General features: G+C 50.9%; 1 long non-coding RNA gene across 2 annotated transcripts; it reads right to left on the reverse strand.

The window, feature by feature from the left end:
• Nucleotides 1-647: 647 nt before the first annotated feature.
• Nucleotides 648-14,745, reverse strand: LOC132814952 (uncharacterized). Of its 2 annotated transcripts, XR_009644604.1 has the most exons (4): nt 14,703-14,745; nt 14,386-14,601; nt 1,521-1,743; nt 648-987 (listed from the first exon to the last, which is right to left on the reverse strand). It is a non-coding gene; the product is annotated as an uncharacterized LOC132814952 (long non-coding RNA). The 2 variants fall into 2 exon arrangements; XR_009644603.1 differs by having other exon boundaries at nt 648-1,743.
• Between the last annotated feature and the right edge of the window lie 6,640 nt (nt 14,746-21,385).

The following is a 21,385-nucleotide window of genomic DNA, read 5'->3' on the forward strand; positions in this document are numbered from 1 at the left end:
TCCGGAGAGCCTGCTTCCTGTTTGATAGACAGTCCTCCCTCTATACTGTGTAACACGGTCGAAAGGCTGAGAGTGGACGAGGAGCATCAGTCAGGAATCCAACCCCTCGAACCAGCTCCGCCATTGAATTCAATCATGGCTGATGTTATCGCTGCCTCTGTTCCAGTTTCCTGCTATCCCTCCATCTTAAGACACCTTATTTGCAGGAATCAGTTGAGGGAACTATCTCTGAGCTCCTTCCAATATAACAATACACTTTCTTCATTGAGTAGAAAAATTCTTTACACACTACTCCAATGTGATCTCACAAAGATCCTGTACAGAGGCAGCAAAAACATTACCAGGGTGCTGAGTTTAGAGCAGTCTCAGCTCTCTAGGGTAATACACAGCTTTGGCTAAAATCATTGTCCTTCTCTACTCCACATGCATAACGGGAGATCTGGAGAATATCTCACAATAATGCTAGCGAGGAGCATGAATAACATGGCGAGATGACCTCTAACATTAATTTTGTTTAGAATCTGACCATAGGCGTGATGCCAGAGTACTGGAGTACGATTAATACGATTCCACTTCACAGTAATCATGATTTGGAAATGCCAGTGTTGGACTGAGGTGTACGAAGTTAAAAATCACACAACACCAGGTTATAGTCCAACAGGTTTAATTGGAAGCACAGTAGCTTTCAGAGAACCGCACCTTCTTCAGGTGATTGTGGGGGACAAAATTGTAAGGCACAGCATTTATAGCAAAAAATTACAGTATGATGTAACTGAAACTACACATTGAAAATTACCTTGATTGTTGAGTCTTTCATCTGTTCGAATACCATGATAGTTTTCCTTCTTCCGTGTGTAAATCAAAAAACCTTTTTTTTAAAGTTGCATTCTCAGGTTAACTGTAACAATTGGGTTAGTTACACAATATGTCGAAGGTGTTAGCGCCCTGTGTTCTCTGTCTATGCCATGATTTTAGATCGATTCTAACCTAAAAAGTCAGATAACAGAGTTTTACTGTTTTTGAACAAAGTACAATGTAACTCTGCAAGTACAAATTCTCCCCACAAAATGTATGTGCGCATGTGGGTCTTTGTGTCTGTGTGTATGTCTGTCTGGCTTGGGGGTTGTAAGTGTGAGAGAGAGTGTACATGTGTGTGTAGTGATTGCAGAGTGTCTTAATTCAGTAAGGGGTGCATGTATGAGTGTGGTAGTGTGTATGTGTCTGGGGTGGGGGTTTGCGAGTGTCTGTGAGAGAGAGGGTATAAGTGCCTGCATGAGTGTAGAGTGGTCTAAGTCTCTGAGAGGATGCATATGTGAGTATGGGAGTGTGTGTGTCTGCAACGATGTTCGCGAGTGTCTGTGTGCGTGTCTGTGTATATGTGTGGCCATGTGTATGTGTGTGTATAGGAGTGACTGTGTGTGTGTGTGTGTGTGTGTGTGTGTGTATATAGTGCAATGGTGGTCACGTGTAGTATGATGAACCCAAGGGCCCGGTTGAGGCGCTCCCTATGGGTACTGAACTTAGCTATCAGCCCCTGCTTGGCTACTTTTCGCTGTTGCCTGTCCTGAAGTCTGCCTTGGAGGATGGTCACCCGAAGGTCTGAGGTCGAATGTCCTGTACCGCAGAAGTGTCCCAACTGGGAGGCAACACTTCTGTCTGTTGATTGTGGTGTGGTGCCCATTCATCCATTGCCATAGCCTTTGCTCAGTTTCCCCAATGTACCATGCCTCCGGGCGCCCTTGCCTGCAATGTATAAGATAGACAATGTTGGCTGAGTCACATGAGTATTTGCCACGTACATGGTGGGAGGTGTCCTCACATGTAATGGTAATACCCATGTCCACATTCTGACACGTCTTGCAGCGCCTACCGTGACAGGGTTGTATGGAGCTGTCCTAAAAGCTGGGCAGCTTGCTACGAACATATGATCTGTTGGAGGTTTGGCGGTTGTTTAAAGGCAAGCAGTGGAGGTGTGGGGAAGGTCTTGGTGAGGTGCTCATCCTCGTTGATAATGTGTTGCAGGTCACGAAGAACATGGCATAATTTTTGAGCTCCTGGGAAGTACTGAACAATGAAGTGTACCCTGTCGGTTGCCACAGCAAGGTACCGTGATGACTTCCTTCGGAGACAGACACGTGCTCCCTATAACAAAGTGACAAAACCTGAACATAATACACCAAGTGTGGCCTTACCAAAGTCCTGTATAACTGCAGCATAAATTCCCATCTTCTATACTCAATGTCCGGCCTGATGAAAGTCAGTGTGCCAAATACCTTCTTCACTGCCCTGTCTACATGTGACTCCACTCTCAGAGAACCGTGCACCTCCATACCAAGGTCTCTCTGCCCTCTACACCCCTTAAGGCCCTCCGATTCGCCGTGCAACTCCTACCTTGAGTTGAGATTCTAAAATGCAAGACATCACGCATCTATATTAAATTCCATTTGCCATTTCTCGGCCCACTTCCCCGCCTGATTAAGTCCTGCTGCAATTTCTGATAAACTTCCTCACTGATCATGCTCCCAATTACTTTTGTGTCATCTGTAAACATACTAATCATATCTTGTACATTCTCAACCAAATAATAGATAACAAACAGCTATGGACCCTGCCTCCACTCTGAGAAGCATCCTTCCACTAAACCCTCTGCTTCCTACCATCAAGCCAACTGTGTATCCAATTGTCCAGTTCCCCAGCATTCCACGTGATGTAACTCTCCAGAGCAGCCTGCCATGTAGAAACTTATCAAAGACCTTACTGATATCCATAGAGACTATGGTTACCGCTTGGCCCTCATCAACCTTCCTGGTCACTTCATCAACCAACTCTAACAAATTTGGGGAGCATGATATCCCACTCACAAGTCTATGCTGACTGCTTCGAATCAAACCCTGTGTAAGTAATGGGTGCAGTCAATGGTATGCTGTCCTTCATTGTAAGGTGATTCAACTACATAAGTAAAGCCATCTTCCTGCTGTTGTAGGGCCTTGCTGAGACTGTGGTTGGGACACTCTCTACGGATTTGATCTCCTTTGTAAGGAATGATCTCCTTACCACAGACACGGGTGATGGTATCACGAGGATAGAGTGAAGAAGCTGAGTGTTTAATCAGTAGAGCTGTGAGAGAAGAAGAAACGGTGACGTTAAACACGAGGAGTGACAGCGATCACTTACTTCCAAAAGAGACATTGACAGGGAGAGACATTCCATACTTTACCAAGGATTGGTTGGTTTGATTTATTGTCATGTGTACCTTAGGACAGGGAAATGCTTTATTTATGAGCAGTGGAGGAAGATCATAGTAAACATGGCCAGACAGATCATAGGGTAGAAATAGACTTGGACAGAGTAAGGCATACAGGTTACACTGAACAGGACGGGCACTAGACGAGATCAACATGAACACGATCAGCATTATTTGAACTTAGAGAGTCCATCTATCAGTCTAACGTGACTTTCCTAATAGTGTATATGCCTAAATTAACTCTCCCCACGTTATTGTGCAGCCGGCGAGTGAACCGGTATTGAACGTCAGGTTGCTCACAATCCGCAACAGCAGCCACAATACCTTCATTCTGAAACAGGTAGCCATTCCCATCCACTTCCACCCTACACAGAGAACACCAGGTTGGCTTCTCGGAGATGGAAGTGCCTTCTTGTGACTTCACACAAGACATATGGCTTCCCTGCTCACCGCTAGAAAACCACGTTAAAGTCCCACGAGTGTATCATGACAGACGGAGCTACGCTGAACAACGTGGAGCAGTCTGTCTGTGCAGCCTCTGCTCCACTTGTTCACCATGTTAGAGCATCAGTTAGGAGACAGCGAGGACTGTTGATGCTGAAGATCAGAGTAGACAGTGGTTTGCTGGAAAAGCACAGCAGGAGAATCGATGTTTCGAGCATAAGCCATTCATCAGGAATCAGCATCAATTACCTCATTCTGCCCCTGTGTAAGTGCATTGAGGTGGGAATGGCCTCGTACTGTTCCTGTGTAAGTGACTCAAGGGACTGACTGGCTTCTTCCTCGTCCGATTGGACAGGGTCAAGGGCCTGACTGGTTACCCCTAGTTCCTGTATGACAGCTCAATGTGCTGACTAGTGTGATGATGCTGTAGCTTTAAGAGGTTATTTTGTTCTGGTTTCTTTTAAGAGAGAGATTGAATGACTGTTACCAAGCTGGCTAGTTAAGACCACTTGAGTAAATAACTAGTGAGGCCTTGGGTTTATTTTAATGCAGATGGAATGGGAATGGTCAGCTCTCGCAGATTAGGATTTCTGGGTTTTGGTTTCTCAGTAACATCAGAAATTATTGGGGTCTCCACCGAGTTGAAAACTTTAGTGAATGTCTCCTGGCAGTTACTCTCTATGGATTTTCTCTTGGTGCTGTTTTTAAATACTGAATTGGAGAAATATTTGTGTCATTCAGTGTCTGAATATCCCTTTTTGCCAAGGGCTGTGTTCATGTGATTTCCAGTATTAGAACAAGTCATTAGTAATAGGTCCTAGATCTATTATTCTATTAACTTGTCCAATATAAATACGTTATTCTAAATTCTTCTTTCTTTGGTTTTTTTTCATCTTTCGTGTTTAAGTAAATGGTGTTGTGCTTCAAACCGAGTTGTTTGACCACTCACACTGCATCTGGAACAGGCACTTTACATTTTCTTTGAAATAAGAAAGCATTAGAGTCTCCGCTACCGCCTTCAAATATTGTCGAGGGGTTCTGGTGTGGTGCATCAGACTAGAATCCTTCTCTTCCTGAGTAATAGGCTGGAGGCACTGAATGGGCTGTCCCTGTTCTTCTCCAATCGTGTCCATGGGCTGAACGACTTCCTCATATTCCTGTGAAATCAGTGTGAGGTGCGGAATGATCTCTTATTTTACTGTGGCAATATGTAGTGTCAGACAGTCCTTTATATGAATGTGACGGACTCTTTAAAAGCACAAGCCTCAATGAAGTCCATGTCTTGCTGCACATGGACACAGTGCAGTTCAGGAGCTGACGGGGGCGTCAAATTATTCTGAACATTGTGGAATCCTCAGTGACCATCCCCACTTCGGATCTTATGGTGGGGAGGGAGGGGGCGGGGAGACGTTGATGAAGCAGCTGAAGGTGTTTGTGAAGAGGAAGCTACCCTGAGGATCTCCCACAGAAATGACCCAGGACTGAGATGATGAACATCTTCCTTTGTGCCATGTTTGACTCCAAACACTGGAGAGTTTTCTCTGATTCCCATTAAGTTCAGATTTGTTAAGCTCCTTGATGTCAACAGAAGTCAACAGAAGCCTTGACATCAGGGCCAGTCATTTTTACCTGACCCATTGTGTCATGTCAGAGAGTTGAGCGCGATGAAGAATTGGGTATGAAAGAGGATTTGAGACCAAGAGCAGATCAGTCATGATCTTAGTGGAGGACAAGGCAGGTTTGGGGAGTGAACGACCTGTCCCTGTTTCTGATGTTCTCACTTTCTGTTATTGGAAAGGTAGTGGGTGTTATTTTCATGAATGTTCTGTTATTGAATGTTGCCATCAGGGAGACCAGAGGATTTTGTGAGCCATCACTGGGTGAGGTATGGGGGCTATATTCATAATGAATTTGGGCCTACAATATGACCAACTAATTGAGCATAAGTTTCAGAGAGGGGAAGCTCTGTACAGAGAGATGAAGGGCCTCTTTCATACCTATCCTGGGTTTTACAATTACATTTCCCAAATCACCGTAAAGCATGTGGGACAGTCTTGAAGGGCTGAACGATCTCCTCTGTTTCTGTGCAACAGGTTATAGAAGTAAGTAGCCTCTAAATGCTCCTGCCTAACAGGTTTAATGGTCTGAATGGAACACAAGACCACGGGATTGAGGGACAGGAGTGAGTCATTAGATACGTTGAGCCTTCTCCACCAGGCACTAAGATTGTGGCTGATCAGGTTGTGGTCTCAGCTCCACTTTCCTGTCTGTGTCCCATTATCCATGACTCAGTTCTCTGTCAAATATTTCACTAACACAACTTTCAATCAATGTGAACATAGAGGCATGATAAACTTCCAGTGAAGAGGATTCGGATTTGAAAGGTACTTTCAGAATTTTTCGTCATCCCTCTTATAGAATCAGAGAGTCATACAGAACGGAAACAGACCCGTTAGTTCAATCTGTTCACTCCGGTCAGATATCAAATCTGATCCAGTTCCATTTGCCAGTATTTGGACAATATCCCTCCTCTTTCAGATACTTTTTAAATGTGTGATTGTAACTGCCTTCACCACTTCCTCTTTCAGCACTTTCTGTACACACACCACTCTGTGTGAAACATTTATCTTCAGGTCCCTTCTAAATCATTCGCCCTCTCCCCTCCAACCTATGCTCTCCTGTTCTGGACTCCCCTACCCTGGGGAGCAGAACACGGCTGTTCAGAATATCCATGCCCCTGATGATTTTATAAACCTCTATAATGTCACCCTTCAGCATCTGACACTCCAGGGAGAAACACCTCAAACTAATCAACCTCTCGCTAAAGCTCAAACCTCCAGTCCTGGGACATCCGTGTAAATCTTTTCTGCAGAAAACCGAGTTGTACGCAGTATTCTTAAAGTGGTCTCACCAACATCCTGTACAGATACAACATGCCACCACAACTCCTATACTCAATGCTCTGACTGATTAAGGCAAATTTGTAAAATGTGTCCTGTACCGCACTGTCTCATTCGACTCCACTTTCAAGTAACAATGTACCTGCAGCTCTATATCCCTCTGTCTCACAACACTCACCAGGCCCTTACAATTAAGTGTATAATTTCTGCCCTGATTTGCCTTCCCAAACTGCATAACGTCGTATTTATCTAAACTAAACTTCATCTGTCACTCCTTGCCCCTTTGTCCCATCTATTTGTGGTCTTGTACTCTGAGATAATCTACAACACCACTTTTCTGATGTCATCTGTAAACTTACTATCTATGGTCCCAATATTTGCGTCTTCTCCCCTTGTCTGCATGAGCTTCTGATGGGTGCTCCCGTTTCCTCCCACAGCTCAAACCTGTATAATTCAAGTGGATTGGTCAAATAGTCCATAGTGTTCAGCGATTTCTACTTCAGGTGCACTAGTCAGTGGTAACTGTAAGGGCATGGGAAGGTTAGTCTTTGGAGGGTTAGTATGGACTTGTTGGGCTGAAGGGCTTGTTTCCACACTGCAGGGATTCTATAAAAATAAGAATGGTAAGGATGACAGTAGAGTTTTGTTTTAGCTCGTACACGTTACTGTGATGAGGAATAATGAAGGAGAGAGAGTGCAATAGGTCGTTCCTTCTCAGGCAGGTTACATTTTCTCCCTCTCTGAGGTGAATCACACAATAATGTCATTCTCTCCCAAACTGGACCATGTGAGGTCTCCTTGTACATTGTCCAAACGATGTCTCCATCACATTCCCTGTTCCATGTTGGTGCATCATTGCTGCTGTCATACACAGAGCCATACCCTGAGCAGAAAATGGTTTCGGTCGATTTGAAGATATGGTTATATGTCACTGTGTCATTAAAAAATAAAATGTTTAATGTATCCAGAATACATAGAACACAGAACAGTCCGGCACAGAACAGGCCCTTCAGCCCACCATGTTGTGCCGACCATTGATCCTCATGTGTGCACCCTCACATTTCTGTGCCCATATGCATATCCAGGAGTCTCTTAAATGTCCCCAATGACCTCGCTTCCACAACTGCTGCTGGCAACGGATTCCATGCTCTCACAACTCTCTGTGTAAAGAGCCCACCTCTGACATCCCCTCTATACTTTCCTCCAACCAGCTTAAAACTATGACCCCTTGTGTTAGCCATTTCTGCCCTGGGAAATAGTCTCTGGCTATCAACTCTATCTATGCCTCTCATTATCTTGTATACCTCAATTAGGTCCCCTCTCCTCCTCCTTTTCTCCAATGAAAAAAGACCCAGATCAGTCAACCCCTCTTCGTAAGATAAGCCCTCCTGTCCAGACAGCATCCTGGTAAACCTCATCTGAACCCTCTCCAAAGCATCCACATCTTTCTTATAATAGGGTGATCAGAACTGGACACAGTATTTCAATCGCAGTCTAACCAAAGTTTTATAGAGCTGCAACAATATCTCATGGCTCTTAAACTCAATCCCTCTGTTAATGAAAGCCAAAACACCAGATGCTTTCTTAACAACCCTATCCACTTGGGTGGCCATTTTAAGGGATCTATGTACCTGCACACCAAGATCCCTCTGTTCCTCCACACTTCCAAGAATCCTATCCTTAATCCTGTACTCAGCTTTAAAATTCGCCCTTCCAAAATACATCACGTCGCATTTATCCAGGTTGAACTCCATCTGCCACCTCTCAGCCCATCTCTGCATCCTGTCAATGTCCCGCTGCAGCCTACAACAGACCTCTATACTGTCAATGGCACCTCCAACCTTCGTGTCATCTGCAAACTTGCTGATTCATTCTTCAATCCCCCTCATCCAAGTCATTAACAAAAATTACAAAGAGTAGGGGCCCAAGGACAGAGCCCTGTGGAACACCACTCACCACAGACTTCCAGGCAGAATATTTCCCTTCCACTACCACTCACTGTCTTCTGTTGGCCAGCCAATTCTGTATCCAAACAGTTAACATAGATACCAGTGTTAAAATAAATGTTTTGTTTTAACAAATACAGAATTTGCTGGAAAAGCTCGGCAGGTCTGTCAGCATCCAGATGCCTTTTACATGATGTAGTTGTACCAGCCTCCACTACTTCCTCTGGCAGCTCATTCCATACACACACCCTCCTCTGTGTGAAAAGGTGCCCCTTAGGCCTCTTCAAAACCTTTCCCCTCTCTCTTTCCAACAATGTCCTCTCGTTTTGGACGCCCCTAACCTGGGGAAAAACCTTGACTACAAACCCTATCCATGACGGTTCTGATTTTATAAACCTTTACTGCTGCGAAATGTGACTCCAATCAACATGAATGGCTGTACTTTCAATAATGCCGGGCCTAAATGCTGACATTCAACACTGACACCTGTTCTTTCTCCATCAAGTCACAATTCTAAACCAGTTTAATCAGTTTGTTCAGATATATTAGGAGACCCTTCTGTGGGATTTACACCTAGACCTTTGTGCCCGGAGGTAGGGACACGAGCACCACTCGGCAATACCCATAAAGGTGTAACATCATTCTCCTGTGTGTTTGTTCATTAGCCTGTTATGACATGCTGTGACATACCTCTGCAACAGGCAGGACATGAATCCAGGCCTTCTGGTCCAGAGCTAGGAACACTACCAAACAAATTTCAGGAATTAGAATCAAACCCAGAGCCATGGCTCAGAGACAGGGACACTACCCACTACACTACTATACCCAGATTTTGGGTCACATTATAAGGGGCAGCATTCAGCTCGGTGTGGATTTATTATAATCTGGTTACCATTACTGAGCTACACAAAACATTTTGTTTTGTTAAATAAGTGCAAGATCGAAATTAACTATGAACATCTTTAATCGCTATTATCTGTAGTCTGCAATATTAGGGACAGAAATCCTGCAGAAACACTCTGCCCAATGAAGGGTCTCAAATAGATATTTATTACTGAACACCAGACACGGAGAAAGACCATAATTATTTTAGACAGAAGCTGGCTTGTGTGTGGAATGAACTTGCAGAGCAAGTGGTGAAAGCAGGGACAGTAATAACGTTTAAAGGACATTTACATCAGTACATGGATAAGACATCAGTTTGGATGGTGCTGTGAGCCGCTGCCCTCTCCCTCTCCCTCCCCCTCTACCAATGCCTGTGCAGTGGCGTGTGCACGCCAGCAGAGGGAGGCATTGCATCACTTTCAGCACCACAGAGACTGCCAGACCTGCCCCACACAGAGACACACAGATACACACACAGCAATTGTTAGGACACGGCATAGATCCCATCTGGTAATTTAAACTAAACATAAATAAATGCTCAATTCGCCTCGTAAACTGTTAAATATGAGTGACAGAGAACTCCCAAATTCCACTGTTTAAATACAAACAACAATGTGATTTTTAACACTGAAAGTAAACTGAAAGAGACCCTCTATCTCTTAACTGCTTATAACCCGACCCAGCTCTACAGCGATATACTGTTTCTGGGTCTGCCATCCTCTCATATCACAGGGGCTTGTAAGCTCTCAGTTCAGAGCAGCATTCACTATCTCTTAAAGGTACAGTACACACTTTCAACTTCTTCACATTATACCCTGATGAATATCGATAAGTGGAACCTATCCGGATTTCTCTTGCTCTGTGGTTTGTCAATATTTCATCTACTGTGTGTCGTATATGTCAGGATTTTTGTTGCTCCATTGACAGTATGTCATTATTCGACTCTGTCCATGGGAATATATCAGTATTTCACTTGCTCATACTCGTGTGTGTGGGGCAGGATTTCAGTTGTTTCATGGGGACTGTGACACTGTGACAATCTTAATGTTTGTAAATGGTACCAAACCTGCAAAGATTGTAAAGTCTATGGAGGACAGTGTGGAACTCTAACAGGACAGTGACATGCTGGTAGACGGGGATCAATGCAGAGCAGTGTGAGGTGATGCACTTTGGTATGAAAGATAAAGAAAGACTGTTTAAAACAGGCTGTGTCATTATAAAGGGGCTGCAGGAACAGAGAGCTCTGCGTGTATATGAGCACAGATTGTTGAAGATGTCAGGACAAGTGGGGAGAGCGGTAACTATCACAGATTAGTGTCAGTATCTGAGCTGTCTATAGGGGGCGGTGAGGGAGGGAGCCTCTGTGCTCCCTTCCTGGGAGGTGGTGGTGACGATGTGTTGTGAGCCCACCCTCCTGCCCACCGAAACCATGGGGATTCCATTTGTACCAGCTCGACACAGAAGGGAGATGGCATCAGGGCCACGGCTTCTAAGTTGTGCCCGGGGAAACGGAGCTGCCAGGGGGTTTAAAGTGAGAGCTGCCCTTCACTGAACATTGCTCCTTACTCGGTCGGTGGGATGTGGATGGTTCAGAATCCCCTCACGAGGCATCCCGGTCGGATGCGGGAGGGGCGGGGGAATGAGGAAACGGATATCATGCAATCCACCACCCGGCTTGGCCCTTTCTGTCCTATTCCAGGCTGTTTCTCCTGGAATAGGAAAAAGGGAGGGAGGGAGTGACGGTGGGAGTGGGTAGTCCTGCTGTTAGTGCTGGTGTAGGTGGGGGACGGGGTCATGGTGAGGTGTCTGCAGGGAGTCATTCCAGTGTTGTATCAATGCAGTGTTATAAGTGAGGGGGGTGGGTAAAGTGGAGGGAGCGAGAGAGAGACAGAGAGAGAGAGAGAGAGAGGAGGGAAGATGCTGCATGCAGCAGTGAGAGTGGTGGAGCCTGAGCCTTATTCGGGGGTAGGTGCTATAACAGATATACAGTGAGGGTGAGGGAGCAGAGAGAATACAGTGACCCTTATCCTGACAGAGTGGGGAAGGTTATTGATGCTTGTCCTGTATTGCTGGATATTTCTTCAGACCGCAGATACTGCACTGAGCTGGGTGAGGAGCTCAGACCATGCTCGGGGGGTCTGGTGGTGTGGCTCCCTCTGGGAAGAGAATGGTTCCCCTCTGTACTAGCCCATCCACCAGGACCTCCGTGCAACAAACCGTGGTGTAATTGCCCCTTATCTGCCATGCTGAGGGTAAACTGTACAGGGCAGCTCCAAACTGATAAAGCTCAACCGTGGGCCCATTGGCCTTTCAAAGATGGCCCCAGTGCCAGGGATCACAGAATATCCATGGGCACCCGGGCGACTGTGAGTCCCTCCAGCCATGATGGGTGGGAGAGTCAGGCTGGTATTGAATGAGAGGGACACCATGGGGTGGGGTGGGTAGTTAATGAGGTGGGTTCAATACGATAGCACCAGGAAATTAGCACAGCCTCGTGCGGATGATCCCTCTGTCACACTCAATTAAAATGGCACTGAGAGAAATTATTGTCAGAATCTGCCCAATGAGTCATAGATTCTGTTGAAACCGCTTCTAGTTATAAAGCTGCAGAACAAATGCTCATCTGACTTCACACCAATGTCCTTTTTTCCCATCTTTCCTGGGAAGACTGACTCATGTTACCGGATGCTATCGAAGTGTCTACATTTCAGCATTCTGAAACCTGGGAACACATCCGTCCATGTCACTGTCTCTCAGTCTCCCCCTCTTTGTCTATACCCCAAACCCCTCCCATGCGGTGATATTTAAACTGATTCCCCCGCCATCTCTCTCTGGCAGTGATGTTCACACCCACAGCACTCCATTACCATGGTACAATGGAGATATGGAGCTGAAAATGGATGGGAGCTGAACATCGTGTCACTTCCAGCATGGGCTGCAAGTTTCCCCACACTGGGCAGGATCTATCACAGTGTTACTGAGCAATGCACTGGGGTGGAGTACACAGCCCTACACGCTGGGAGGGTAACTGCTCCTGGGTTACAGATCAATGCACTGGGGTGGGGTACACAGCCCTACATTCTGGGAGGGTAACTGCTCCTGGGTTACAGATCAATGCGCTGGGATGGTGTACACAGTCCTACATGCTGGGAGGGTAACTGCTCCTGGGTTACAGACTAATTCACGGGTGATCACTGCACAGGTCGCTGTGCTGGTCAGACTGTCTGGTTGATGTGATCTGTACAGCTCCCCATGCTGAATAGATATTTGTTTCAGATTGACACATTAGTGCACTGGTGTGGTCTGCACAGCTGCCAGTGCTGGACAGATATCTGATTCGGGTTTATAGACCACTGCACTGTTGTAGTCTGCACTGCTTCCCAGGCTGAATACTTGCTGGAGAAACACAGCAATCCAGGCAGCATCAGCGGGCGTAGAATTGGATGTTTCGGGTGTAGCCGTCCTTCAGGCTCCTGCAGAAGAGTTGCACACGAAACGTTGACTTCTCCACCTCCTGATGCTGCCTGGCTTGCTGTGTTCTCCCAGCTTCCTGCCTGTCCACTTTAGATTCCAGCACCTATCCCAGCTTTCCACAGTGCACAGATGTCTAGCCTGTGTTTGAATATAAGTGCCCTGACATGATCTGTGCAGAGTTCCACTCTGGACAGATTGCTGGGTTGTACTGAGCAGTACACCAGCCTCGTCTAGACAGTGTTCCACGGTGAACAGATATCTCCCCTGGGTTGATGGTGTCTGGGCTGGTTCTGTGCAGTGGATTGAGAATGTGGCATATCTTGCCCTTTAACTAACGTGGCAATGCCTTTAGTTCCCATTCCTGTGATTGGACCCTCCCTCTCTCACCCCATTAATGTTACAGTGTGCCCAGGCACAGTATATCATGTTGGTGGGGTGGGTAGGGGGGAAAGGTGATGGACAGGTCAAGGAGCTCCCCGGAACCTTCTGTCCCTGACATTCTATAACTGACATTCCCCGGAACGTTCTGTCCCCGACATTCTATAACTGACATTCCCCGGAACGTTCTGTCCCTGACATTCTATAACTGACACTCCCCGGAACGTTCTGTCCCTGACATTCTATAACTGACACTCCCCGGAACGTTCTGTCCCTGACATTCTATAACTGACATTCCCCGGAACGTTCTGTCCCTGACATTCTATAACTGACACTCCCCGGAACGTTCTGTCCCTGACATTCTATAACTGACACTCCCCGGAACGTTCTGTCCCTGACATTCTATAACTGACATTCCCCGGAACGTTCTGTCCCCGACATTCTATAACTGACATTCCCCGGAACGTTCTGTCCCTGACGTTGTTTGTTTGTGAACGGCCGGACGTCAGTGAATTGAACAAACGATAAGATCCCGAGGGAAGAGATCCCGTTCCAGGGAGAAGGAGACACTGTTCCGAAGGCCCCTCAGGCAGTTAAAGGGGTGAATATGTTTTCCCTGCGTTTACATTTCTTCACGACACTGGATCAATCACAATTTAGACCAAAATACAGAAATTCCCAAACTCCGTTTGTCTTCAGGAAACTGGCAGAGAATCCTTCAGGACAGCAACGTTCCCACCCTCCGTATTAGGAACTGGGAAGGAGTGACCTGTGTCTGCTCTCGAGTGATCGAGTGTGTGGGAATGTTCTAGAAACCATCTGTCCTTATGGATGTGTCTCCGTGTGTTTGGGAAGGGAGGGTTTCTTGTGGTTTATGTCACATTTTTGTCAGTAATTCCGACCTTCCCATTTGTTATTCCAGCTCCAATTATTTTAATAAATCCCTGAATACAGGGACACATTTGAAAATCTCACTGGGTCCCCGACCAAACGGGTCCCTTTGCCTCCAGGCTGATGGATAATGGGTTTGTTTTCCTTCCTCACAGTTAACGTAGTGACCATCTATGTCCTGCTTTATAAAGATTGTGGATTGTCTCCATGTGTCAGACGTTACCTGGGGGCCATGGCAGCGGCGGATCTCCTGGTCATTATCCTCGACCTGATCCTGAGACACATTCCCATTGTTTATGAGGAACAGTTTTATTTCCTGAGGGACTCCGTCCCCGTGTGTAATATCCACGCCATCCTGCTTTATGCAGCCACTGACTGCTCTGTCTGGTTCACCGTCACTTTCACCTTTGATCGGTTTGTGGCCATTTGTTGCCAGAAGCTGAAAAGTAAATATTGCAGTGAGAAAACGGCGGCTGTGGTTCTGGGAGCAGTGACTGTGCTGAGCTGTTTAAAGAACATTTCCTGGTATTTTATGCTCACGGCTCGGTATTTGCTGGGGAACGCCCCCTGGTTTTGTGATGTAACACTCGCTGTTACATTCTCCAGTGTCTGGGTCACAATCGAGTTCCTCCACCACATTCTAACCCCGGGTGTCCCATTTCTCCTGATTCTGCTGCTCAATGTTCTCACCGTCAGACACATTTTAGTGACCAGCAGAGCCCGCAGGAGACTCCGCGCTCACACCAATGGGGACGCTCAGTCTGACACTGAAATGAGAAACCGAAAAAAATCCATCATTCTACTGTTTGTGATCTCGGCCAATTTCATCCTGTTATGGTCAACCTTCATGCTGTATTCTATATGGGGCCGGATGTATGATATTGGGTATAAGTCTGTGTATCTCGATGGCTTTGTGCAGGAATTGGGCTTCATGCTGCAGCTCCTCAGTTGCTGCACAAACACCACGATTTATGCCGTGACCCAGACTAAGTTCAGGCAGCAGCTGAAGAATGTGCTGAAATATCCCTTCACCCAAATCCATCCATCCATCAAATTCCCTCATTCATCACACCATCCGGGATTTTCTCATTTCAGTTCAGTGTTTCAGCGATGGAGCAGCCTGTCGCTATGGTAACAGACTGAGGGTAGCGCTGGTTTGTCCCTCCTTATCCCACAGGGGGGTTACAGGGAAACATTTCAATGTTTCTCACAACTCAGGGGCCAGTGAGAAAAGGCACCATCCCACTGACTGTATCCAACACTTCCATTTGTAACCAATAAAAATGCTGATGAAAGCGTGCCGAGCAGCAGAGGGACCGATGTTGTTGTGTGTCTTTGTGTTGGAGAAGCTGAGCTGGAGAGAGACAGACTCAGCCCCATGTCCTGGTCCTCAGGGAAGGGGAGGGCACCGCGCCCTGAGCTCAGGATCTGGGGTTAACGCCCTCTGTTCCCCCGACTCCAACCTGGCCACCCCTTTACCTCTCCCCTACTCTTTCTCCTGAATTCTCTCTCTCTCTCTCTCTTTCAGCACACACTCTCTTTTCCAAACCTTTCCCTCATCCCCCCTCTCTCTCCCTCACACACACCCGCCAACCCCGGTTTCTCCACCTGCCTCCACTTTGCCTCTCCCCCTCTCTCTCTCTCATGCCGTCGCAGTCTCCCTCCCACAATTCCATCTCTACCCCATTTTCCCCTCCCCCACACGCAGCCTCACCCTCAAACATCCCCAGTCTCTGGGTCAGAGGGAGAGGGAAGGACCAGGGAGACAGAGTATGTCAGAGAGAGGGAGGGAGGGACAGGAGGGAGAGGGATTCAGTCAGAGGGAAACAGAGGAAGGTGGGGAGAGAGAGAGAGAGACTGATTGAGGGGGGTCAAGAGTGAGAGATGGTGGAGGGAAAGTGAAGGAACGGGGGGAAAGAGAGGGGCAAGGGAGAGATAGGGTGAGATAGGGGAGGGCGAGAGATGGGACGGAGGGAGGGGAGGGAATGTCAAGAGTGAGGGAGAGGCCGAAAGAGGGGATGGGAGAGAGAGGGAGCACGAGAGAGGGGGAGGAAAAGGGAGAGGGAGAGGGCGAGAGAGGGGAGGGAGGTAGGGGAGGGAGAGAGAGAGGGGAGAGGTTGAGAGAGGGGAGGATGAGACAGGGAAGTGAGGGAGGGGAGTGCAAGAGAGAGGAGCAAGAGAGGTAGGGAGAGTGAGAGAGGGGAGGGGAGAGAGGGGGGTGGGCGAGAGACTGGAGTGCGAGAGAGGAGGAGGGCGAGAGAGAGGAGGGCGAGAGAGAGGAGATGGCGAGAGAGGGGTGAGCGAGTGAGGAGAGGGAAGGGAGGGGAGGGCGAGATGGGGGGAGAGCGAGAAAGTGGGGAGGGCGAGAGAGGGGGAGGGTGAGAGAGAGGAGTGCGAGTGAGGGGAGAGTGAGGTGAAGGCGAGAGGGAGGGAGAGGGCGAGAGAGGAGAGGGCGAGAGAGGAGAGGGAGGGGTTGACGAGAGAGGTGAGGGGACGAGAGAAGGAGGGAGAGAGAGGGAGGGCGAGAGAGGAGAGGGCGAGAGAGGAGAGGGCGAGAGAGGAGAGGGCGAGAGAGGGGAAGGAGGGAGGGGAGGGCGTGAAGGAGGGTGAGGGTGTGAGAGGGAAGCGAGGGAGGTGAGGGCGAGAGAGGGGTGAGGGTGAGAGAGGGGAGTGTGAGAGGGGTAAGGCGATAAAGGGGAGGGTGAAAGAGGGGAGTGAAGGAGGTGAAGTTGAGAGGGAAGGAGAGGGCGAGAGAGGGGAGGGCAAGAAAGCGGGGAGAGTGTAAGAGGGGAGGGCAAGAGGGAGGGAGGGAGGGGCCGAAAGAGGGTAGGGAGGGAGGGGAGGGCGACAGAAGGGTGAAGGTGAGAGAGAGGACGACGAGAGAGTGTAGGAAATTGAGGGCGAGAGAGGGGAGTGCGAGAGAGGGGAGGGCGAGACAAGGGAGAGAGGGAGGGGAGGGCGAGAGAGGGGAGTGAGAGAGCGGAGGGCGAGTGAGGGGAGAGAACGGAGGAGGCTAGAGTGGAGGGCGAGAGAGTGGAGGGAGGGGAGGGAGGGAGTGGAGGGCGAGAGAGGGGAGGGAGGGGAGGGCGAGAGAGATGAGGGAGGGAGGGGAGGGCGAGAGGAAGACAGAGGGTGAGAGAGGGGATGGGAGAGAGGGGGAGCACGATTGAGGGGTAGTGCAAGAGAGGGGGAGAGGGAGGGGAGGACGAGGGGGATGGAGAGTGCATGAGAGGTGAGGGACGGTGGGGAGGGGAGACAGAGCGAGGGGGAGACAGAGCGAGGGGGAGACAGAGCGAGGGGGGAAAGCGCGAGGGGGGTGAGCGCGAGGGGGGGAGAGCGCGAGGGGGGAGAGCGCGAGGGGGGGAGAGCGAGAGGGGGGAGAGCGAGAGAGGGGGAGAGCGAGGGGGGAGATCGAGGGGGGAGGGCGAGGGGGGGGAGTGCGAGGGGGGCCAGGGAGAGGGGGGCCAGGGAGAGGGGGGGCCAGGGAGAGGGGGGGCCAGGGAGAGGGGGGACAGAGTTGTGGGTAGCGAGAGTATAACAGAGAGAAGAGGACTAAGAGATGGGTAGAGAGAGAGGTGGACAGAGAAAAGGGGATAGAGAGAGGGGGACAGAGAGAAGGGGACAGAGAGTCGGAGAGAGAGAGGGGAACAGAGAGGGTGGACCGAGGGAGTTTGGGACCGAGGGAGGGTGGGCAGAGAGGGGAGTGACAGAGAGAGGACGACAGAATTAGGGGGACAGAGAGACATGGGGACGGGGAGGGGACAGAGAGAGTGCGGGACAGAGTGAGGGTGACAGAGAGAGGGGGGACAAAGACAGGGGAACAGAGAGATTATGGACAGAGAGGTGGGGGACAGAGAGAGTGGGGGACAGAGAGAGTGGGGGACAGTGTGAAGTTGACAGAGAGAGGGGGGACAAAGATACGATGGACATAGAGAGGGGAACAGAGAGAAGGGGACAGAGAGAGGGGGGACAGAGAGAGGGGAGACAGAGAGAGGGGAGACAGAGCGAGGGGTGACAGAAGACAGGGGGACATGGAGGGTGGACAGAGCGAGGGTGGGGCAGAGAGAGGGGGACAGGGGAAGGGGGACAGAGAGAGGGGCGACAGAGATATGGGGACAGAGAGAGGGCGATAGAGAGAGGATGGACAAAGAGAGGGGACAGAGAGAGGAGGACAGAGAGTTTGCGGACAGAGAGGGGGACAAAGAGAGGAGACAGAGAGAGGGGAATAGAGAGCGGGGAAAGAGAGAGTGGGGACAGGGAGAGGGGGATAAAGAGAGGGGGACAGAGAGAGAGGAACAGAAAGAGAAGGGACAGAGAGTCAGGACAGAGAGAGGGGGGAACAGAGAGAAGGGGGAAAGAGAGAATGGAACAGAAAGTGAAGGGACAGAGAGAGTGAAATAAAAGGAGGGGGACAGAAGGGGGTCAGAGTGAAGGGGACGGGGAGGTCAGAGTGAGGGGGACAGAGAGAGTGGGACAGAGGGAGGGGAACAGAGAGTGGGGACAGAGAGGGGTGGACAGAGAGAGCGGGGACGGTGGGGACAGAGAGAATGGGGACAGAGACGGGTGACAGAGAGAGGGGGGAACAGAGAGAGGGGGGAAACAGAGAGAAGGGGATAAAGAGAGAAGGGGAAAAAGAGAGAAGGGGAAAAGAGAGAAGGGGAACAGAGAGAAGGGGAACAGAGAGAAGGGGAAAAAGAGAGAAGGGGATAAAGAGAGGGGAACAGAGAGAAGGGGATAAAGAGAGAAGGGGATAAAGAGAGAGGGGGACAGAGAGAAGGGGATAAAGAGAGAAGGGGAACAGAGAGAAGGGGAACAGAGAGAGGGGGATAAAGAGAGAAGGGGATAAAGAGAGGGGAACAGAGAGAAAGGGATAAAGAGAGAAGGGGATAAAGAGAGAAGGGGATAAAGAGAGGGGGACAGAGAAAGGATGAACAGAGAGAAGGGGATAAAGAGAGAAGGGGATAAAGAGAGGGGGACAGAGAAAGGATGAACAGAGAGAAGTGGGTAGAGAGAGGGACAGAGAGAGAGAGAGGGACAGAGAGAGAGAGAGGGACAGAGAGAGAGAGAGAGGGACAGAGAGAGAGAGGGACAGAGAGAGAGAGGGGGACAGAGAGAGAGAGGGGGACAGAGAGAGAGAGGGGGACAGAGAGAGAGGGGGACAGAGCGGGGGGGCAGAGCGAGGGGGGCAGAGCGAGTGGGGCAGAGGGAGGGGGGGCAGAGAGAGGGGGAGCAGAGGGCAGAGAGAGGGGGGGCAGAGAGAGGGGGAGCAGAGGGCAGAGAGAGGGGACCAGAGAGAAGGGGAACAGACAGAAGGGGATAAAGAGAGAAGGGGGACAGAGAGAAGGGGGACAGAGAGAAGGGGGACAGAGAGAGGGGGACAAAGAGGGGGGGACAAAGAGAGGGGGATAAAGAGAGGGGGACAGAAAGTGAAGGGGCAGAGAGGGGTAAATAAAAGGGGGGGTCAGAGTTGGGGGGTCAGAGTGGTGGGGTCAGATTGGGGGGGCAGATTGGGGGGGACAGATTGAGGGGGACAGATTGGGGGTCAGAGTGAGGGGGACAGAGTGGGAGGGACAGGGTGGGGGGGACAGATTGGGGGATAGAGTGGGGGGGACAGAGGGGGGACAGATGGGGGGACAGAGGGGGGGTCAGAGTGGGGGGGTCAGAGTGGGGGGGGTCAGAGTGGGGGGGTCAGAGTGGGGGTCAGAGTGAAGGGGACGGGGGGTCAGAGTGAGGGGGACAGAGAGAGTGGGACAGAGGGAGGGGAACAGAGAGTGGGGACAGACGGAGGGGGCAGGGGAGGGGGGGAGAGGGAGGGGGGAGGAGGGAAGAGGGGGGGGGAGAGGGGGGGAGAGGGAGGGTAGGGGGTGAGAGGGAGGGGAGGGGGGAGAGGGAGGGGAGGGGAGGGGGAAGAGGGAGGGGGAGAGGGAGGGGGTGAGGGGGGTAGGGGGGAGGCGGGGGCGGGGGGAGGGGGTGTAGAGGGGGGAGGGGGGGGGGGGGGAGAGGGGGTGTAGAGTGGGGGAGGGGGAGTGGGGGGAGGGGGGAGAGGGGGGAGAGGGAGAAGGGGGAGGGAGGGGGCAGAGAGGGGGGAGAGAGGGAGGAGGGGGGCGGGGAGGGAGCAGAAATGGGGCGGAGGCGGGGAGGGAGGGGTTCGGGGGGCGGAGAGGGGGGCAGGGGGGCAGAGACGTGGGGGCAGAGGGAACAGAGAGAAGGGGACAGAGAGAGAAGGGGGACCAAGAGAAGGGGGACAGAAAGTGAAGGGACAGAGAGAGGGAAATAAAAGGAGGGGACAGAGGGGGCTCAGAGTGAAGGGGACGGGGGGTCAGAGTGAGGGGAACAGAGAGAGTGGGACAAAGGGAGGGGAACAGAGAGTGGAGACAGTCAGAGGGGGCAGAGAGAGTGGGGACAGACGGAGGGGGCAGAGAGAGGGGGGACAGAGAGGGGAACTGAGAGGGGTGGACAGAGAGCGTGGGGACGGTGGGGACAGAGAGAATGGGGACAAAGAGATGTGTGACAGAGCAAGTTGGGACAGAGAGAGAGGGGGTAACAGAGAGAAGGGGATAAAGAGAGAAGGGGAACAGAGAGAAGGGGAACAGAGAAGGGGGATAAAGAGAGGGGGACAGAGAGAAGGGGGACAGAGAGAAGGGGGACAGAGAGAGGGGGACAGAGAGAGGGGGACAAAAGCGAGGGGGGGGACAGCGAGGGGGGACAGCGAGGGGGGTACAGCGAGGGGGGACAGCGAGGGGGGGACAGCGAGGGGGGGACAGCAAGGGGGGGACAGCGAGTGGGGGGACAGCGAGAGGGGGACAGCGAGAGGGGGACAGCGAGGGGGGGACACCGAGGGGGGCGACAGCGAGGGGGGGGGACAGCGAGGGGGGGCACAGCGAGGGGGGGACAGAGAGAGGGGGGGACAGAGAGAGGGGTGGACAGAGAGAGGGGGAACAGAGAGAAGAGAGGAGAGCGAGAGAGAGACTGGGGGGGTGAGAGAGCGCGAGGGTGCGAGAGGGCGCGAAGGGTCGAGAGGGCGCGAGGGGGCGAGAGGGCGCGAGGGGGCGAGAGAGCGCGAGGGGGTGAGAGAGCGCGAGGGGGCGAGAGAGCGCGAGGGGGTGAGAGAGCGCGAGGGGGCGAGAGGGCGCGAGGGGGCGAGAGGGCGCGAGGGGGCAAGAGGGCGCGAGGGGGCGATAGAGCGCGAGGGGGCGAGAGAGCGCGAGGGGGCGAGGGGGCGG

The sequence above is a fragment of the Hemiscyllium ocellatum genome, unplaced genomic scaffold (genome assembly GCF_020745735.1).
Source record: "Hemiscyllium ocellatum isolate sHemOce1 unplaced genomic scaffold, sHemOce1.pat.X.cur. scaffold_97_pat_ctg1, whole genome shotgun sequence".
Lineage (NCBI taxonomy): Eukaryota > Metazoa > Chordata > Chondrichthyes > Orectolobiformes > Hemiscylliidae > Hemiscyllium > Hemiscyllium ocellatum.